The sequence below is a fragment of the Mustela nivalis genome (genome assembly GCF_964662115.1).
Source record: "Mustela nivalis genome assembly, chromosome: 9".
NCBI classification, from domain to species: Eukaryota; Metazoa; Chordata; class Mammalia; order Carnivora; family Mustelidae; genus Mustela; species Mustela nivalis.
In genome coordinates, this window is record NC_139028.1 from 109658097 (window position 1) to 109681143 (window position 23047).

At 35.5% G+C, this 23047-nt stretch overlaps 1 protein-coding gene across 1 annotated transcript in view; it reads left to right on the top strand.

Annotated features, from left to right (window-relative positions):
* LOC309840412 (uncharacterized protein) overlaps positions 1–23047 on the top strand; it is a gene marked incomplete at its 5' end in the record, with an annotated part of 71102 nt that overhangs the window by 19027 nt on the left and 29028 nt on the right. The gene's annotated exons all lie outside the window — the stretch shown is intronic.

A 23047-nucleotide genomic window follows, 5' to 3' on the forward strand; every position in this document is an offset into this window, starting at 1 on the left:
ATATATATTCATTCAATGGAATATAATTCACTCATGAAAAAGAATGAATTTTTGTTTCATTGATTCTTCTTCTACCCACTTAAGCCCCCATGTTGAATCACCACTTCCTCATATCAGGGAGATCATATGATCATTGTCTTTCTCTGCTTGACTTATTTCGCTAAGCATGATACGCTCTAGTTCCATCCATCTTGTCGCAACAAGATGGAATTGGGAGGGAGACAAACCATAAGTGACTCTTAATCTCACAAAACAGAGGGTTGCTGGGGGGAGGGGGGTTGGGAGAAGGGGTGGGATTATGGACATTGGGGAGGATGTGTGCTTTGGTGAGTGCTGTGAAGTGTGTAAACCTGGTGATTCACAGACCTGTACCCCTGGGGATAACAATATATGTTTATAAAAAATAAAAAATTTTAAAAAAAATAAAAAATTAAAAAAAAATTAAAAAGTGAAATCCCCTACCTCTTTAAAAAAAAAAGAAAAAAGAATGAATTTTTGCCATTTGCAACAACACGGGTGGACCTTCAGGGCATCATCATACTAAGTGAAATAAATCAAATGGAGAAAGACAAATACTGTATAATTTGATCTAGAAAAATCTTTCTTTCTCTCTCTCTCTCTCTCTCTATATATATATATATGCACACATGTGCTCACAGACACACACACACACACAGACACACACACACACACACACACACACACCAATAAGCAAACATTATACACCCAGAAAACAGATTGGTGATTGCCAGAAGTGGAGGTTGAGGGTCTGTAGAATGGGTGAAGGGAGTTCAAAAGGTGCATACTTCCAATTGTAAAACCAGTCATAGGGATGTGCAATAGGACAATTACATTGTTACTAACACTGTATTGTATATTTGAAAGTTGTTAAGAGAGTAAAACTTAAAAGTTCTCATCACCTTAATAAAATTTTTTAAACATTTAAAATTTTATTTTCTGTGTATACACAGCACATTAATTACTTTATATAAGCAATCACTGGCTGTCCAAAAACTGAGGGAAGCTTCATTCTAAATATAGCAACAATTCCATAACTTGGAATCCAGCACTTGTACAAAAATCACCATGCTGACCTATAAAATTTTAAAATAATATATATGATAAAATTTTTTGTAACTATGTATGATGATGGATGTTAACTATACTTATTGTGGTGTTCATTTTGTAATATATACAAATATCGAGTCATTATATTGTATATCTGAAACCAATATAATGATGTATGCTAATTATATACCTCAATTTAAAAGCTGGTATCGTCTTTTCTATATTATAACATGTATGAGTATAATATTTTACAAAATAACACTAAGGCAAGAATTAAAGTACTATAAATTTGTTACATTCCATATGAAGTGAGATAATATTGAGTAAAATGTGAAAAATTAAGGATACATACAGTAGAACCTAAACTATTCAATAATACAAAAATATGCAGATAAAAAAGCCCACAGAGGAAATAAAAGTTTAAAAACTATTTTAACCCAAATGCAAACAGAATAATGAAGAACAACAACAACAAAAAAATAGGATATGTAATCATATCACATGTAAATAGACAAACACTCCAATTAAAAGTCCAGATTGGATAAAAAATAATGCCCAACTATTCACTGTCTGTAAGAAGCTTTTTTTAATATAAGGACAAATATAGATTTCAAGTAATAATAGGAAAAAATACATGAAAGAATGTATATACATGAGCATAAGGAAGCTCATGTGGTCACAATAATCAAAGACCAATAAATGTCAAGACATAACATGTCACTAGAAATAGAGGCATTTTGGTGTAATAAATGTTAATTTTTCAGGAATACATAACTCCCCAAAACGTATATGTATCTAATATTAGAAATTTAAGATAAATGGTGCAAAAACTAAGGAAATAAAAGAGGAAATAGAAAAATCCACAATCATAGTAGATTTTGACATGTCTCTCTAAATAATTGATAAAACAAGGGGGCAAAAACCAGGAGTGGAAAATTAAAACATTTGACCTCATTTACCTTTGTAAAACACACTACACCAAAGGACTGTAGAACACATGCTCTTTTAAACTGTATGGTGTATATTCATCAAGATATGGCATACACTGAACGAGAAAAGAAGCAACAACAAATTTCACTAGACTGAATGTAATATTGTAGAATAGTTTTACTATTCTTACTACAGGCAACCTATTGAATGGAAATAGAAATGACTTAAGAGGAAATAGAATTAAATTAAAAATCAGTTATTAAATGTCCAAAAAGGATCCAAATATTTGTAAATTACACAGCACATTTAATCACAAATTTTAGAAAATATTTTGAACTGAATAATGGAAACACTACATGTCAATATTTTTGAGATAAAGCAATGCTTCAAGGAAATTTACAGCATTGAAAGTATATATTAGAGGGGTGCCTTGGTGGCACAGTTGGTTGAGAGTCCAATTCTTGGCTTTGGCTCAGGTCATGATCTCATGGTGGTGAGACTGAGGCCCACGTTGGGCTCTGTGCTCAGGGAAGAGTCTGCTTAGGACTCTCTCTCTCTGTCCCTCAGCCCCTCCCCACCCCTACTTCCTGCACACACGTGCACACATGCTCTCTGTTGCACTTTCTCTAAAATAACTGGATAAATCTTTTAAAAAAACACAAAGAACTATATATTAGGAAAGAAGAAGTGTTTAAAATCCAATTTCCAACTTAAAAAGCTAGAAAAGTAAGCACATATTTAATACAAAGTAAATAGTAAGAAATAATAAAGAGCAGATGTCACTAAAACAGAAAATAGATAAATAATAAAGAAACTAGCAAAGCTGAAAATTTGTTCTTTGAAAATATTAATAAGGTTGATAAACCTCTGGTAAGACTAATTGGCAAAACAATAAAATACAAATTACAGTATCAGAAATGAAAGATGGAATATCACTACAGGTCCTAGAGACAGTAAAAAAATAAGGAAATACTACAAATGACACTATACTATGAAATCATGAAAAATGAACTTACAAAACAGAAACAAGAAATAGAAAACATAATTATCTCTGCATTTGTTAAAGGAATTATATTAATCATTAAAAATCTTTCCATGAAGAAAATTCAAGACACACATGTTAAGTAATACATTTATCAAGGATTTAATAAACAAATGATATCACATGGTACACAAAAGATTTCAGAAAAGAAAGGGGAAGGAACATTTCCCAGCTGACTTTTTGGAGTCCAACAAGATCCTGACACCAAAAATTTGCAAGAACCTTAACAGAAAAGAAAAATAGGAGATCGCTATCTGTAATGAATGGTGATGTCAAAATGCTTAAATATCATAAATCATGTTCAGTGATATTTTTAAAAGCATAATGGACTGGAATTTATTCCAGGAATGCAAGCTTGGTTCAACATTCAGAAAACAACAGATAAAGAGATGAAGGAAAATCATTTGAAATGTTTGAGAGTTTTTTTAGGGGTACCTGAGTGACACAGTTAAGTGTCTGATTCTTGGTTTTGGCTCAGCTAGTGAGATCTTGGGGTTGTGGGATCAAGCCCCACACTGGGCTCCAAGCTGCGCACGGGCCCTTCTCGGGACTTTTTCTCTGTCTTCCTCTGCCCCTCCCCCTGCTCTCATTCTCTGTCTCTTTCCCTCTCTCTTTCTCAAATAAGTAAATAAATCTTTAAAAAATGTTTTTTTAAAGCTCTTATTGAACTATTAATAGAAAGGAACATCCTCAACCTGCTAAGGAACACTTACAAAAAAAAAAAAAAAACAGTATAATATTACACTAATGGTGAAAGACTAAATGGTTTCCCTTTGGATCAGAAGTGTGCAAGAAATTATTATTTCACCAAATTTTTTAATATTGTGCAGGAGTTCTTTTTTTAAGATTGCATTTATTTATTTGTCAGGGAGAGAGAGAAAGCTATTGTGCAAGAGTTCTTGTCCAGTGCAGTAAGTCAAGAAGAAATAAAAGGCATAAGTTTAAAAAGTTAACAGTAATTCCTACTTTAATCATAGATACCCTTATACATCTTTAATCATAGATATCCTTATACATCCTAAGAATGTATCTATGAAAATCATAGATACCCTTATACATCCTCATGTATGGACGAAGTGTAATCATGCAACAACATTATACATATGTATTGTCCCAAATACATAGCCTGACAGGAGCATGACCTAAAAATAGAGCAGGCACCACCAGCAATGTCATCCTCCACCATCTTCAAGATAAAATCCTAAATATTTATCTAAATATCACCTGTCTCTCCAACAAAATTCCCTGTGACTCCCCTTCTTGCACTGTTAAATGAACCGTGGCAAACTCCTAGAATATTGGGTCTCTGGGGACCAGAACTTATCGGCACTGTGAATTTGCCTACATTGTTAGCATGTTTGTTTGATTGTTTTATTGCTGCTGTTAGCATTCTTTTACATTCTATTCGTATTTTCTTTAAAGATTTTATTTATTTATTTGACAGAGAGAGAGATCACTAGTAGGCAGAGAGAGGGGGGAAATCAGGTTCCTCACTGAGCAGAGAGTCTGATGCAGGGCTTGATCTGAGGACCCTGAGATCATGATCTGAACCAAAGGCAGAGGCTTAACCCACTGAGCCACCCAGGCGCCCCTTCTATTTCTATTTAGTATGCACTTGCTTGCCTTCCCCAGTGGTCTTCCTTGAGTGCAGAGACCACTACTTTTCTCCCTCTTCATGCACACAGATGATAGTGTGCATGGTACAGAACTAACATTCAATAATTATTTGTCAGGGAAGGAATAAACATATGCGCGCTACATCAAAAGTCTTATTTTTTTCCAAAATTGTTTAGTTCTCTTGGGCTCCTGACAAATCCACAATTCTGACGGTCCTTATAATGACCTTACTATTCAGAAAAGGTCAGAATTTATATAAATCTTCTACTTGAATATACTTGACAGTGATGTATATGGATAAAGTCCAGTGACCAGGTGACTCTTTTTATCTATTTTAGCTGTCCTATACCATAATACTGAACATTGTAAGTGCCTGCATTGCAGTGAGTGGTCTGCTTTTACTATCAGTTGAGTTTATTATTTATAGTCTGAGTACATACGCTACTATTTGGCCAGCGGTAAGTACCAAGTTTCTGTGAAAATCTCACCACAAATTTAGAATTAGATTTAACTTATTTGATGAGTGATCCAAGTATTTAAGTATTGTGCAATATATGACAGTGACCTTTATCATGTCCTTGTGACCTTTAACATATCTGGTGCATGTACATACTACAAATGTGGTTCAAACTACAGGTCGCATTTCTCAACCTCGAATTGCCCAAAGTAAGCAAACGGAATGTATTATAAATATTAATAGATATATTTTGAGTGATTTAGCATTTTACTCAGTTCCGGTCTCACCTGGGATCCAAGATCTTTTTACAATAGGCAGCTCAGTTCTTTCAAGGTCACCACATCTCTGAGGACAGTTTGCCCAGGCCTTAAATGATCAATTTTATTATAGCATGATTTGATTTTCAAAGAAGGAGAAAACATCCTTATGTACTTGTGACACCTAGGACTTTATGTTCTTCGGGGATATAATCGTCAAGAGCAAATAAATCTGGACTCCATAGAGGTGTAGAATTTGGAATGTATGTATATCCAGATCCGTATGCACGTGACTATCAGACATTTTTGGACTGCCTGCTTTGGGTCTGTCAGTCTGCCCATCAGCAGGTCTGTGTGAGTCTTTCTAAGTGTGTCCATGTTTGTGCTTCAGAATCTGTGTTTATTTCTGTTTCTGTCTGTGTGGAACTGTGGATATCGGTGTACTTCACAATATAGGTTTGCTCATGTGCAGGGGAGAAGAAGCTAGGAAGTCAAGGAGATGAGAATCAGTGCTAAGCAAGTTGAGTAGAAGTTAAGACCATAATTCTAAAGCCTTTTCTGTGGATTCCTCTCTTTTCATTCTATTCTATCTACCCAGTTGCTTGACAAAGGTCGAAAGACCTGGGCTTTTGACCAAGACCTAGAAACCAACTTTTCTTTCTCAATTTCTAATTGAGCCCTATGGAGGTTGCCAGTTTTTGAATTCTTAACCTAATACGGCAAGCTCCCCTTCCTTCAACATCCCGAACTCTTGGTCAATTAGCTTGTTCCAAAGCATATGTTTGTTTGCATTTTGCTGATTTTTTTTTTATTTTTACATAGCTTTGAGAGTGATTTTACAGCAAGTGGGATTGTAAACTTCCTCAAGAAATGATTTATGTCTCTGACCCAATTAAAGAAATAAGCTAAGAAATGTTAAGCTGCTTGTTCAGGGTCAGAGCTATTTACTTGCAGAACATTCATTCTCGTAAAAAAAAAAAAAAAGGCTCTAAATTTCAAGTTATTTCATTACACAAAATTGAGTTCTAACAGAAATCCGTTATATGACACAGCAAAAAGCCACCTTACTGCTGCAGGGAATGCTAATATTTTAGGACACTTACCCTGAAGGATACCTTAAAGTAAAAATCTTAAATAAAAATAAACGTCCAGATATTACTTAAGATTATATTTGCATAACAGAAATGTCTCATTTTACTGGGCTGGAGTGCAATTATAACCTTGATTCTTTCCTTTTTCCAATTTATCTCTTAAACCACCAATGTTCGTATTAGCAAGAAATCTGAGGTCTCCCTCCTGAGGTCATTTCTTTCCTGGTGATTCTCTCAAGTTACTCAAGAACACTGAGAACCAAAGATTCCATATGGACTCCAGAACCCGAGTTGCTACAATCGCAGAGCATCTCAATGGCCTAATCGCATACCCATAATTTCACTTACTATTATATGGTGTCAGGATTGAAAACTGGTCCCAGTAGCCCTTGGTCGCCTTGTCACAAAGGTGCTTTGGGTATTGCAGGCTTCCATTATTCTATCCTGCAAATATCCAGCTATCCTGCAAGGACACAGGTCTATTGGGGCTTATAGTCAGAGGCATAATCCCAGGAAGAAACCACCTCCCCAGAAGACGTATAAGCCCTTTGTTGACCCTGAGTCACAAACCCAGACATTTTTTTTCCTTCACGGTAAGTTCTTCTATACCGCCATATCCCAGAAGAGGCCTAATTCTTAACATCTCTCTGTTAGATTAGCTCTGTAACACTTGACCTCAAAAGTATCTCGGTTCCACCTTCTCCAGAGGCTCATTGGCCTCAGTGAAAATTCGCTTTCCTTATCCACAACAACACCCAGGAAAACACAGTTGATGATTCTTATTAGTCATTTGGCAGAAATTTGTTGGCCTAATCTAATTGTCAATAATTACCAGTTACCATTATGATCAAGAAAAGTAGAAATAAATACCCATGGCTTTAGGGGATGGGGATCTATCGAGTAGTTTTTCTCTTTTATTTTTCATCTTCCTGCAATTGTACAATTCCTTATTATTTCTAATGTGTTAATATATAAAGATCTGTAAGGAATCTATATTTTATTTTTGGAAACAGAGAAGTGGTAAAATTCTTTCAGAATATCTGTTCCTATTCACCTTCCTCGAGTTGTTTTTGACGTGTACAGTGGTCCGTTGGGGATACAAAGCAAAATATCATGGATAATAAAGACATGGTGAGTATCTCGTTTCTCCCTTGGCGAATTAGAAGGTAGTGGCTTCTGCTATGAGCCCTGTTTGAGGAACCGAACTAAGGTTTTGATAAGAATTTAGTGTCCTCTCAAAGCTGTGTTATAGGTAGCTGAAAACACCCTGCACTCCTGTGTACTAAATGGGTTTCTCTACAATTGAGGGGAAATAATTTGCTCTAGACAAATGTACGTCATATTGCATAATATTTTTATGTTCACACCTCATGAGAGAACAGGATAGAAGATGTGTGATTTGCTGGCTCGAGTCTGTTTAATCTGATGGACATTTCACTGGAAACAAACAAACAAAAAACTTTGTGGAGGTTGTGACCAGGTGCAGGGATTTGGGATGCTAAAAAAATCACAGTTTTCAAAGTTTGAGAGAACATGCTGGGTAGCAAAGTGCAGAACCTTTAGTGTTTTCAGAAACCGTGATTTTGACATAACTGGATAGGTGCAAAAGATGGTATAAGTGCCATTTTTAGTAAAAGCCATCCTCCTACTTCCTCCACATCAGCTACTTCAAGTCTAAAGACAAGCTTTATCTCCAACTGATGTCAACATCACTGAATCTGAGAACTTTAGTAAAAGATACATCTGTCCTTTCCTCCCCAGTGCCCATACCAAAGGTCCAGGCTTCAGGATTAATACAATTATAAGAACTACCCAGAAGGAGCACTAAGTTAATTGTAGAGGAGAGAGTAATTTGTCTGTAAATTCTAAACCAGATACATAGATTTAGAAAATGACAAGTAGAAATCAGAATGTCTAGGACCTGGGGGTCTTGGACAGATGTAGAAAAAATATTTGGCAGAAAAGAGGGAAGGAGATCCTTACAGATTCTGTTTTCAAATATTCTTGGTCCTAAGACTTCATAAGTACTTGGATGAAGCCACTGATACCCAGATAATATCACCCTCCACTTCAAGCATCTGCTAAAGATAGGCACTGAAACAATCATACTGAAGTACAAATGACTGAGATCAAGTCAACCATTGTTCTGATAGGAGTACAGAAATACAAATTGCCCAAATAATGTGGGAAAAAAAATGGAAGAGGCCCAAGGAAACCTTTGATCTAAGCTATGAGGTAAGGAACAATGATATGGGTAAATCCCAGCTTTGAAAGCTATACCGCAGACTGTTAAGTTTTATTCCTAGCTAAAGTGTCCTGTGTGGAATGTACAATGATGGAAATTATAGAACACCAGAATATGCGAAAGCTTCCTCAAGCAACATGTTTCTTGGGATATCAAAAACTATCAATGGGGAGGAAAACTTTACAGAAAATTTACTGAAAGGCAATCAGGGACCCAGCCGTCAGGTTTCAATTCCCTAATTTCTCTGGAATGACATCTTACTCACATATTCTCAAAAGGAATTGCCTTTTGCAGTAAAAAATGGAGATTCAGCCTCTGAGTATCGAGAGAGTAGAAAATCCAAAGGGAGAAGTTTTTGCAGATAATCCCATCTCTGTGCCTAATTATCAGATTAATTCAAAATAGAGATTATTTAAGCAAAGCAATTTGCAGATTAAGATAATAAACTAAACAAGGCATATTTATAGAATGGTAAGTAGATTAATGAGTATGGAGTATGATCTGTGTGGCGGTCAGTGGTGGGACATGGGAGATAAGAAAGTAGATTGAGTCTAAATTATTACAGAAATGAATGTTGTGTTATAAGAACAAACTCTCATTTTGTAAGTGTTGCCTACCTAAATTTTAATTTTGGGAGATGGATAAAAGGAGGAGATTATATATATATATATAATTTTCATATCAAAATGATTGTCAGATTTTTCTTTTTCCCATTTGAGAGAGCTTCTCAGCAGCCTGGCCAGGGCAGTTGGGTTATGGTTGTGCTCTTAAATGGAAGAAAAGACAAAGAAATGATTTTGTGGGTGAGATGATAACTTCAGCTTGAAAAATATTTGAAGTGCTTTGAGATCATCTAACTTGAAACCTCTAGTACAAGCTGGAAATATAAGCCTAGAACTAGAGTGGTCTAGGATTAAGATTCAGCATGAGGATTGCTATAAATTTATAAGTGGTTGACCAAGCTGTAGGTATAAATGGTGTTTCCCATGGAGAAACTGTAGATCTAAAGCTGGAAGAGTCAAGGGGCAGAATAGGAGTATAAGAAGATTAAGGCCCAGGTAAAAAAGCCAAGTTAAAGGTCAAGTTTGTGGGACCAGAAAATGATGGCCAAGTAGTAAAATGGGGCGCCATAAAATGAGGAGCAGTAAAATGGGAATGCCTTTCATTTTCTCTAAAACCATTCAAACTAAGAATTTAAAAAATAAATTATGGTTCTAGCCAAAAGGAAGATAAACAGACACATACATACACACACATCAAATTCATAATTCTCCTATGAATAAATTGGAAGAAAAAGTATAAGTTGGACACATAAGAATGTATAATTTCCTATTCAGAATTTAAACTGGTAGGTATTCAACAGTACACTAAATAATGCAATTTAGTTTGAGTAGAAAGCTCTATGTTCTTATGTGATCAATCTGTATTTAGGGATCTATCTAATCATATAGCATTGTTTTTGGCTATCAACCCAAAGAAACAAAAAAGAAGGAAGGGAGAAAGAAAAGGAAGAGAAGTAGAAAGGGAGAGAGGAAGAGAGGGAGGAAAAAGGGAGGAAGGAAATTTTTTTTAAGCAGCAAAAGCACATGGATTAATTTTTTAAAACTCAAGGATAAGAACTTTCCAGTGCACATTCTTTCTAAATTCTACTCAACGTCCTGAAGTTCTTTATTTTGGAGTATATTAATGATTCAATTTACTAACATCCAACTTACCTCAGGTACATGGCAGAAGGGGATCCTTTTCCTACATATTAAAGAACCATTATGACCTCAGTCAAGGAGAAAAGTTTAGTGGTGAATGAAGAACTTCATTTTGTTCAAGAGGCTTCTTGGAAAATGCATTTTAATTAAGTCCACCTGAGTATATCCTTTCCCCCATTTCATTAATAAAAATTTAAATTGATAAGTATGGTTTTTCTTCTGTGTGGGGTGGTGAGCATAAATTAATCTCAAATTGAATCTGGTCAGAGATTCTCCCATACAAGAGAAATTCTAAAAATGGGTACACGTTTCTAGAGTGAGATTCAGATCTAATATTATAGGATGATAGGCTAAAGGATGACTCAAGGAAATCATTTCATTGTGAAAAGTAAATTAAATCAAAAAGTTGTCCCATTGCCTTTGAAGGTCTCTCAACAGATTATCTCGAAACACAATTTCTAATTATTTCTTACCAGCTGTTGCTAAAATTTGCATAGCCTACCTAGAGCAGAGAAAAGTATATTATAATTTAAAATCTCCTTACATTATTGAAACTACACAAATGAATACCTCCTGGATTTTAGTCTTTCTAGGAAGTCCAATTCCCAAAATGTTACACATTTTTGTCCACAAGTTTACTCTACGTTTAATCACACTTTGAGTTTTATAAACATTTTAGGTACATTATCTTATTAGAAATTTTTATGTCTGTAAGGATTCCTCTACTTTTAAAAAATACCTTACCCCATATCCCCTACCCCACTCCCACTTCCCTCCCTCCATGAGCAACTGTCCCATTGTATATAACGTGCATATTTTAAGTATTTCCAGACAATGTATGGCATTGTACTGTAGGCATGTATTTGTAATTTATGGAGCTTATACACATACACACATGCACACATACTTTTTTCTCTCAGCAGTATGTTTTTAAAATCCATCCACGTTATCAGTACATAAATCAATTAATTTTAAATGCAACCCAGTAGTTATAGAATGCATCCGAAATTTTACACACTCACTTTCCCAGAAATAGACATCTATGTTGCCTACAATTCTTTGCCCCTTGAAGAAATTCTTTGGGAAATAAATTCAGGAGTGGAATATCTGTGTGCTATATGTATACATTATTTGCTTATGAAGTGCAAGAACTTCCACCATTTAAAAGAGTCCTCTGTTGCAGAACCTTTAAGTTATGCACTGTTTCTTCAGTTCTTTAAGGATTCACATATTATAGATCGAAAAATGTCACTACCTATTTTTCAGTGTAGCAAGAGATTTTTTTATTTTATTTGTGTATTTTTATTATGTTCAATTAGCCAACATATAGTACATCATTCATTTTTGATGCAGTGTTCAATGATTCATTAGTTGTGCATAACACCCAGTGCTCATCACAACATGTGCCCTCCTTAATATCCATCACCTGGTTACCCTTTCTTCCCAACCCTCTCCCTTCTGTAACCCTCATTTGGTTCCCAGAGTCCAGAGTCAAACTCAACACACACGAAACAGGGATTTTTTTTTTTTTTTATTGGAGTTGATACGAGGAAGAAGGTGCCTCTGTTCAGTCAACCCTCATGAACTAGAAACTACAATTGGAGAGACTTGAGTACATGCATAGGTTAAGAGGAAATGTAAAATAGGGAGTAAGGTGTGAATATACTGGGAAGAAAGCAGTAATTGTTGGGATAAAGATCATGAACCCATGAAAGGATGTGAGGTTAATAGGACAGGAACATATAGACATACGCTTTAGAACAGAGGGAGGATACCTAATTCTCAGCAAGTAAACATGGAATAATGGTTATAATTATAATTAGTAACTATAAGTGTTATAATGGCTAAATACATATATTGGGGAGAGATAAGGAATGAAAGAGATAGGCTTTATTTTCCCTTCAAAAAAAAAAATGGTGAGGCAGTCATCTAAGAGAGAGGAGTGATAGTAAAGTACTTATTTGGATTAAGAGGTATAGGAATTAGATACAGAAATGATCAAATCCGTGTCAAAGAATTGATGAAAAGCACAGAGGAAGCCAGTGAGATTTGAGACCATGTATTTGTTGTGATTGTGAGGGTTTTGCGATGATATTCCACACGGAGATGGTAGAATTACAACGTGGGAAAAGTGCACTCATTAGTTCTAATAAGAGGGTAACTAGCTGGATCCGTGGGATCCCACCTGAAGAAGGATGGGATGCCAGAGAAGAGCCAGTAATTTTGAAAGAACATAGGGTTCCAGAGGCCAATGCTTTCAAACATGGCTTACCAGCACAGAAGATGCCTTTGTGGGAATTAGAAAAAAGCATCCCTTCCAGAAAGAGTTCACATTGCTCAGTGGCAAGCCCTCTGGTTGAATTAGAAGATAAGTCCCCCTCTGCCCAGTAAAATGAGGAATTGAGGCCCCTTTCTCCTGGCTCATTGACGCCAGCACCAGGGGAGTCAACTCTCTAAGGGGAGCCCAAAAATTCAGCCTCAATTTTTGCCCCATGGCCATGCACCCTAGCACGGGGCCCCAGCTGCACAGTCTGGTCTCGATTAACACAAAGAGTAGCTCTAGACAGGGTCATAATACATGAAAACTAGAGAATCATTATTTGTGATCACAGGGCAAGATATTACAATTAGAAAACCAGAGAGAATTAGCTCCAAGTGATCAGAAGCTACAGGGCCATTCTTTTATCAAAAACTACTTATTGACTACCTACTATGCACCAGACATGATTCTTGCTTCTGAGAACACAGATGCAAACAACAGAGTCAAGACCTCATCCTCATGGAGCTGATATTCTAGGGGAAGGAAAACAGCAGCACTCTTTGGATCATACTCTGGTCATCAAATGAAGCATATGAAAATTTAAAAAGCCACTCTTTCCCTCTGCCTCCAAAAAAGAAGAAAGAATCACTGGTCATTTTTGGAGGGTGCTCATCCCAAACTTCATAACTAAAGAGATAAAATCAAGTATGAATCCTGCTTTAAAGAAAGAAATTTCACTGAGATATAATTCATATATCATAAAATTCACTTATTTGAAGTATAGAGTTCCTTAGTTTTTTAGTACATTCATGAAGTTTTACCAATACCACCACTACCTAATAGTGTACCATTTTTATTATTCAAAAGAGTAACCCCAAACCTATTAACAGTCCTTTAAACAATTCCTGACCTACTCATCCCAGCTCCAGGATAATACTTTCTGTCTCAATGGGTTGTCTCTTTGGGCTATTTCATAGGAACCTCTCTTGTGACTGACTTCTTTGACTTAGTATAATGTTTTCAAGGCTTGTCCATTTTATAGAATGAATCATCAGTTTGTTCTGTCTCATTGCCAAAAACTTCATTTTATGGATATACTACATACTATTTATTCATTCATCAGCAGATGGACATTTGGGTCATTTCCATTTTTTTTGTTTTTTTTGCTATTTTGGATAATACTGATATAAACATTGTATAAACATTATGTAAAATTTGGGGGTAGCTTTGTGTTTTCAGTTCTCAGGTATATACACTTAGGAGAGGAATTTCTAGGTCACATGGGAACTCTGCTTTTAACATTTTAAAAAACTGCTTAACTTTTCCAAAGGAGCAGCCCAATTTTACGTTTCCATCAGCAATGTTTGTATGTTCCAGTTTCTTCCCATCCTCCCCAACACTTATTACCTGGATTTTTAAATTGTAGCCATCCTAGTGGGTGTGAAGCGGTATCTCATTGTGGTTTCAATTTGCATTTACCTAATGACTAATGAGGCTGAACATCTTTTTACACGCTACTGGCCATTTGTGTGGGAGACTGTCAATACCAATCCTTTGCCATTATTTTAAATTGAGATGTAACTGAAATATAACATTGTATTAGTTTTAGGTGAACAATGTAATGCGTTGATATATGTATATTTGGGTGAAATGATTGCCACAATAAGTTTAGTTAACATCCATCTCCACATGCAGTTATATATTTGTGTGTGTGTGTGTGTGTGTGTGTGTGTGTGTGTGTGTGTGTGTGATGAGAATTTTTAAGATCTACTCTGTTAAGAACTTTGAAATACATAGTACAGTATTGTTAACTGTGGTCACTATGTTGTACATTATATCCCCAGGACTTATTTATCTTATAACTGGAAGTTTGTACGTTTTGATAACCTTCACCCATTTCGCCCAAGCCCCAGCCCCTACCTTTGGCAACCATCACTCTGTTCTTTATATCTATGAGCAGGGGTTTTTTGTCTCTTTATTTGTTTGTTTCAAATTCTGCAAATAAGTGATACCATGCAGTATTCACCTTTCTCTTTCTGACTTATTTCACTTAGCATAATGTCCTCAAGATCCATCCGTGTTGTTACAAATGGCAGGATTTCCTTCTTTTTTATGGGTGAATAGTATTCCTGTGTGTGTGTATGTGTGTGTGACATTTTTGTTATCCATTTATCTGCCCGTGGGTACTGAGAGCATTTCCATATCTTGGCTATTGTAAATATTGCTGCAATGAACATGGGGGTGCAGATATTTTTCTGAGATAGTGATTTCATATCCTTCATATAAATACCCAGCAGTGAAATTGCTAGATCACATGGTAGTTCTATTTGCAATTTTTAAATTCAAGTATAATTAATTATATATGTGTATATATATGACTATAGATATAGATATATAGACACATATGTCTATATGTCCCTGTCCTATATGTAATTACATGTAAATATAATATATTTAGTGTTATATTAATTTCAGGTGTACAATATAATGATTCAGCAATTCCATACATTGCTCAGTGCTCATTAAGATAAATGTATTCTTAATTCCCTTTATTTCACCCATCCCTCTCACTCATCTTCTCTCTGGCAACCTCTAGTTTGTTCTCTGTATTTAAGAGTTTGGTTTTTAGTTTGTCTTTTTTTTTTTTCTTCATTTGCTCATTTGTTTGTTTTTTTTAAGTTTTTAAGGAGAATTTATACTGTTTTCCAAAGTAGCTATACCCACTAACACTCTCACTAACAGTGTGCAAGTGTTCCCTTTCCTCCACACTCTCACAAACACTTGTTATTTCTTGTATTTCTTTTTACTTATTTTGATTTTATTAGGTTTTTTTTGACAAATAAAAATTGTATACATATTAAGGTGCACAACATGATGTTTTGATATATGTATACATTATGAAATAATTACCATAATCAAACTAATCACCTCTTATAGTTACCTTTTTCTTTCTTGTAGTAAGAACACTAGAGATCTACTGCCTCAGCAAATTTCAAGTTTACAACACATTAACTATCGTCACCATGCTATACATTAAGTCTCCAGAACTTACTCATCTTATAACTGAAAGTTTGTACCTTTTGATCAATATCTCCCCTTTTCTCCCATCCTCTAGGCTCTGGTTATCACCATTCTACTGTTACTATGAGTTCAACTTCTTCTTTTTTTTTTTTTAATTTATTTTCAGCATAACAGAATTCACTGTTTATGCACCACACCCAGTGCTCCATGCAATGCGTGCCCTCCATAATACCTACCACCTGGCTCCCCCAACCTCCCACCCCCCACCCCTTCAAAACCCTCAGATTGTTTTTCAGAGTCCATAGTCTCTCGTGGTTCATCTCCCCTTCTAATTTCCCTCAACTCCCTTCTCCTCTCCATCTCCTCATGTCCTCCATGTTATTTGTTATGCTCCACAAATAAGCAAAACCACATGATAATTGACTCTCCACTTCACTTATTTCACTCAGCATAATCTCTTCCAGTCCCGTCCATGTTGCTACAAAAGTTGGGTATTCATCCTTTCTGGGATAATACTCCATAGTGTATATGGACCACATCTTCCTTATCCATTCGTCTGTTAAAGGGCATCTTGGTTCTTTCCACAGTTTGGCGACCATGGTCATTGCTGCAATAAACAGAGGGGTACAGATGGCCCTTCTTTTCAGTACATCTGTATCTTTGGGGTATAAATACCCAGTAGTACAATTGCAGGGTCATAGGGAAGATCTATTTTTAATTTCTTGAAGAATCTCCACACTGTTCTCCAAAGTGGCTGCACCAACTTGCATTCCCACCAACAGTGTAAGAGGGTTCCCCTTTTTCCACATCCTCTCCAACACACGTTGTTTCCTCTCTTGCTAATTTTGGCCATTCTAAGTGGTGTAAGGTGGTATCTCAATGTGGTTTTAATTTGAAATGGGCGGAAGACATGAACAGACATTTCTCCAATAAAGACATACAAATGGCTATCAGACACATGAAAAAATACTTCTTGTATTTTTGATAACAGTCATTCTAACAGATATGAGCTGATATCTCATGTGGTTTTGATAGGCATTTCCTTGATGATTAGTGATATTGAGCACCTTTTCATGCACCTTTGCCAAATTTTTAATTAGATTTCCTTTTTTATTGTTCAGTTGTAAGAGTTCTTTACATATTCTCAATGCAAGTCCCTTATCCGATATATTATTTGCAAATATTTTCTTCCATTAGGTGGGCTGTCTTTTTGCTCTCTTGTTGGTGTACTTTGCTACATAAAAGTTCTTAATTTGGATGAAGTCAAATTTATCTATTTTTTTTTCTTTTATCACTTGTGCACTTAGTGTCATATCTAAGAATCTGTTACCCAATTCAAGGTCATGGATATTTGTACTTATGCTTTATTCTAGACATTTTAGAGTTTTAGCACTACCATTTAGGTCCTTGGTCAATTTTGAATTAACTTTATATATGTTGTGAGATAGGAATCAAGCTTCATTTTTTTACACATAGATATCCAGTTTTCCCAGAATTTGTTGAAAAGCCTATACTTTCTTCCATTGAATTGTCTGAATAGCATTACCAAAAACCATAAATGTAAAGGTTTATTTCTGGAATCTCAATTTTGTACCATGGATTTTTACGTCCATCTTTATGCCATTATCACACTGTCCTGATTACTGTAGCTTTTTAGTAAGAACTGAAATCAAGAAGACTATGAATCTTTCTTTTTTTCAAAACCACTTAAGCTATTCTGGGTCCCTTGTATTTCCCTCATTTAGGATTGGCTTGTCAGTTTCTGCAAGAAATTCAGTTGAGATTTTGATAAGGATTATCAATGTGAGGATTACTATCCTTATAAATAGTAAGTCTTCTGATCCATAATGTATGTATATAAATGCAGTTAATTTTATGTATTGATGTGTTTCTTGCCAGTTTGCTGAATTTATTAGTTTTAATCATTTTTGTGGATTTTTTAGAATTTTCTATGTACATTATAATGTCATCTGTGAACAAAGGTAATTTTACTTCTTTCTTAGTTAATCTGATGCTTTTTATTTCTTTCTATTGCCTAATTTGCCTGGCTAGAACCTTCAGTATGACTTTGAATAGAAGAGGGGAGAATAACCATCCTTATCATCTTCATCTCTTAAGGAGAAATAATTTAGTCTTTCTCCATTAAGAATGATGTTAGTTGTGGATTTTTCATAGATGCCTTTCATCAGGTTGAAGAGTTTTTCTTCTATCCCTATCTTATTTAGTATTTTTATCATGAATGTTTGTTTGTGTTTGTTTCAAAAGCTTTTTTTATCTGTTACGATGATCATTTGCTTTTTGTGCTTTATTCAATGAACAAGTGTATTATTTTGATTGATTTTCAGACATCAAACAACCTTGAATTCCTAGGATAAAACCTGCTTGATCATAGTACATAATCCCTTCTATATGTTGCTGGATTTGTTTTGTTGAGGATTTGTGTATATATTCATAGGGCATGTTGGTCTTTAGTTTTCTTTTCTTTTTTTTTGTCATGTCTTTGGCTTTAGTATCAGGATAATACTGGCTTTATAGAATGAGTTGGGATATTCTCCCTCCTCTTCATTATTGCTTTATACAATTGTCTTTTAAATAAAATAAGAGAATAAGAGTTAGAAATATATATATATTTACATTGAGTTTATATTTAGTCATTTAATAAGCTTTATAAATAGCTTTTTATTTCCTTATGTAGAGCTGACTTAATATCTAGTGTTTTTTCTTTCAGCATGAAGGACTCCCTTTAGTGTTTCTTGTAGGGAAGGTCTGGTAACAGTGAATTCTTTTAGTTTTTATATGCCTGGGAATTTTTAAAGTTACTTTTAGTTTTGCTGTATATAGAATTCATTTTGATATTCCTTTTATTTCAGGACTTTGAGGATACCATTCCAGTGTCTGCTGACCTCCATGTTTTATGATAAGTCAGATGTTTTTATTTGTTTGTTTGCTTGTTTTTAAGATAAATCAGATGTTAATCTTACTGAAAGTTTCTTGAACATAACTTGCTTTTCCTCTTGCTACTTTCAAGATTCTCTTTCTGTGATGGCTTTCAACGTTTTGACTTTGATGTGTCTAGATATTGACCCCCTTGATTTACTCTACTTGGAATTTGTTGTGCTTCTTGGATTAATACTTTTCATCAAACTTGGGAAATTTTGGGCTATTACCTTTTCAACTATTCTTTATGCCCCTTTCTTTCTCCTTTCTTCTCACTTTCCCATTATGCCTATATTGGTATGTTGGATATTATACAGATCATTGAGACTCTGTACATTTTTCTGTATTATTTTTGTTTCTCCTCATCAGACTGAATAATTTCAATTAACCCAACATTACGTTTTCTAATTCTTTCTTCCGCCTGCTCAAATTTACTGTTGAGTTTCTCTGGGGAATTTTTCATTTAATTTATTGTACTTTTCCATTACAGGGTTTCTAGTTGTGTCTATTTTTACAATTTCAGTATCTTTATTGATATTCTCTATTTTGTGAGATGTTGTTCTCATACTTTTCCTTTTACTCTTTAGGTATTGTTTTCTTTAGCTCTTTGAATAAATTCACAATAGCTGATTTAAGTCTTTTCTATTTTCTTTTCTATTTTCTATTGGACTTATCATCCTCAGGAACTCTTTCTATTATTGCCTCCCCACCCCCATCTATGGCCCGTATTTCCCAGTTTCTTTGTATGTTATATTTTTTCATTGAAAACTGGACATTCTAAACAATATAACGAGACAACTTGGGAAATCAGCTCCTGAGAGTTTTTATCAGAGTTCTAGTATTTGTTGTTGCTGTTGTTCAGTGGCTTTCTAGGGTTAATTTTGTAAAGTCTGTATTTGTCATGTTTAATCATTGAAATTCTGCTTGATTAACTTAGTGCTCAGCTGATGACTGGAGTGAGATATACTTAAGTTGCTTGAAGCTACAGGTTTCCCACTCCTTATTGAAGGGATCTGCAAGTTATCAGAGAATGCCTTCAACATTTTGGGATCTTAAAACTCTGCCTTAGCCTTCACTTCTTATTCACACACAGCCTCAAAGCCATCCAGAGATTAGAGCCTTCTTAGGTCTTTCCTTGGCACTGCACAACCCAGTACATGCATGGGGCTTGCTAGATGTCAAGGGATATGTCAGAGCTTTACAGTATCCTAGATTTTCACTTTTAAGGTTTTTATCCAATCTGTTTTGCTGATATTATTACTTGTATTGCTTCCAGGTGGCTGGTATTGACAGTTTTTAAAAAGCCACCTATTGGTTTCACAAACACCCTGGAATAGGGCTTTTCTCATTGAACAAGCTCTGCATCGGGTCAAATAAAGATAAGCACTGTGAATAGGGTTTTTCTAAGGAGGTGACATACTGATCAAATAGTGGCAATTCTATGAGAGGAGGACTTTTGAGAGAATTCTGAATCTGTTTTGCCCTCTCTAATGGCTGTTTGGCTGTTGGCTTTCACAGTCATCATCATTCTGAAACTGTGTTTTTAAAAGCTACCAGGAAGATGAGAGCAGAAATAGGTCAAATTAAAATACCACAAAGGTAGACAACTATCATATGATCTCCCTGATATGAGGAAGTGGTGATGCAACATGGGGGCTTAAGTGGGTACGAGAAGAATAAATGAAACAAGATGGGATTGGGGGGAGACAAACCATAAGTGACTCTTAATCTCACAAAACAAACTGAGGGTTGCTGGGGGGAGGGGGTTTGGGAGAAGGGGACATTGGGGAGGGTATGTGCTTTGGTGAGTGCTGTGAAGTGTGTAAACCTGGTGATTCACAGACCTGTACCCCTGGGGATAAAAATATATGTTTATAAAAAATAAAAAATTAAAAAATAATAATAAAAATAAAATACCACAAAGGTTATTACCAAAAGTCATCCATTTTTCTTGAATAAACACTTCTCAGATTGTTGCAAGTCTTTGATTAATTTCCAGAATTCTGTAAAGTTGATTTTGACAATTTTTTTCCAGTGTCTTCATTGCTTTTATGTAGAAGCAGATTTTTGCATGTCCTTACTATGCCATTCCAGAATGCCTTTGACCTTTGACTTTCTTATACAAACTACTTTTGGAGAATCAAATAATTCCTCAAAGGAATTTACTCTTTTCAGAAGACAATCAGACAATAACTTAAGGAAAATATTAAGATTAAGAAAACCATGATTGTGGAATCTCCAATGGTATATAGATCTAAGTAAATATCTCAATAGATTACCCCTGAAACAAATAATACATTATATGTTAATTTTTTAATTAAAATGAAAAACTTTTTTAAATTGATGAGCAAATGTGTAGTGGGTAAATCGAGACAGAACCTAATTGCACTCGTCAATTTTTATCACTAAAACAAGGCAATCAGTCAATCAACTGTCTCCCATGGTCATACAAAGGAAGTACATAGCTCCAGCTATCCAGCATTTTGCCAGAAAATCTGAATCTAAATCTAGTGAAGCCACTATATATGACTCCTAGTTTATAGGATATATGAAGAATAGAGAAACAAGTTAAATGACACCACATAGAAGCAATTAGATAAATTCAGAATGTGGGAAATTACAAGGACCAAATGATCTAGCTACTTTTTTCAGTAAATACACAGCATTTTAAAAAGGAGGAAAACTGAAAGTTTTTAGAAGACTTAAAACATAAAGCAACAAGATGCAGTAAATAGACCTTATTTGAATAGTGATTCAAAGTAAGCAACTACAAAAAGACATTTTTTTACAGATTTTATTTATTTATTTGACAGACAGAGATCACAAGTAAAAGAAGCAGGCAGAGAGAGAGGAGGAAGCAGGCTCCCTGCTGAGCAGAGAGCCCGATGTGGGGCTCCATCCCAGAACCCTGGGATCATGACCTGAGCCGAAGGCAGAGGCTTTAACCCACTGAGCCACCCAGGCACCCCCAAAAAGACATTTTTAAGACAATCAGTGAATTTCAGTATGAATTAGATACTAGATAAGATTAAGAAACTATTAATTTTATTGGGTTTAATGATGATATTTTCTTTTTAAAAAACTCAACTATTAGAATACACACTGAAATATTTAAAGGTGAAATTATATGTTGCCTGGACCAGAAAAAAATAAACAAGAAGGGTAATTAATGGAAAACAAGGTTGCAAAGTATAATTGCTGAGGCTGGGTTATGGGTCTGTGAGAGCATCATATTTTTTTCCTACATATTTGAAATTTTCTGTGATAAAATATTAAATGTAAAACTTTCCTTCTCACAGGAAAGCCAAACTCCTAATAAGGCCCTGTATAATCTGGCTTCCTTACCACCCTCCCTCTTCTAGCCACACCGTCTTCCTTGCGCAGCGTCAGACACTGTCCTGCTGCCTTTCTTTATCCTGGGCACTTTCTCTTCCCAGATATTTACAATGTTCTCTCCTTCACTTTCTTGGAGCTTTTGATCAACTGTCCTGTTCGTAAGGAGGACTTTTGTGAATGCCCTACATTACATTTCCGTCTATACACATACCCTATTTCCCTCTGTACTTGATTGTTCTCTTCAGCTTGGTCACTTTTACAGTATAAGTTTTCCTTATAGATCTTGCTTATTATTGGTTCCCCCCTTCTTAATACATGACCCCAACTGGGCACGGTACTTCAACTGTTTTCTTCATTGCTGTATCCCTCGCATTGAGAACAGTGCCTGGCACATACCAATGCACAGTGAAACCTTCTTGAATTAATTAACCAATAAAACACCACACAAAGGAATTTGACAAATATTAGTCCCCTCTGCTATTCATAATTAGCCATGTGATGCAAATAATTTAACAATTTAGGCCAGACTTGGTAGTCATTGATTTGTTCCTATCATGTATTAGGACAGTTGTTAAACACTGAGCATAAAAAAATAATCTATCGGGTCCAGCATGAAAATACACACACACACACACACACACACACACTTATTCTATATGTTTCTAACAATGGAATATGTCTGTAAAACAACTTTGTCTTCAATGCTGTATGTGATGAGCCTATGAGGTACTCATGCTGATATTATTTACACTTTACAAAAGAATAAACTGAGAACCATAGAAATTGTATGCACCACATCTTATAGAAGATTCTTGGTTGTAGGGGGCTTCTGATGATGAGGCTTCTTCCAAGGAGGGATCTCTGCAGTTAGCGCTAGGAGCATCACAGGATCAGTCTGTGGGCAGCTTCAACCACAACCACCAAAGACAGAGTATGATGTTGACACAACCAATGAGGAACAGCATTGCTGTCATCCCACTACCCCGCCCTCATCGTGGTAACCTGCAGCCTTCGTGAAACTGCAGGGATCTCACCACGCTGTGGGCGTCCACGTGGGGCTCCTCGCGCAGTGACCCCTGACGC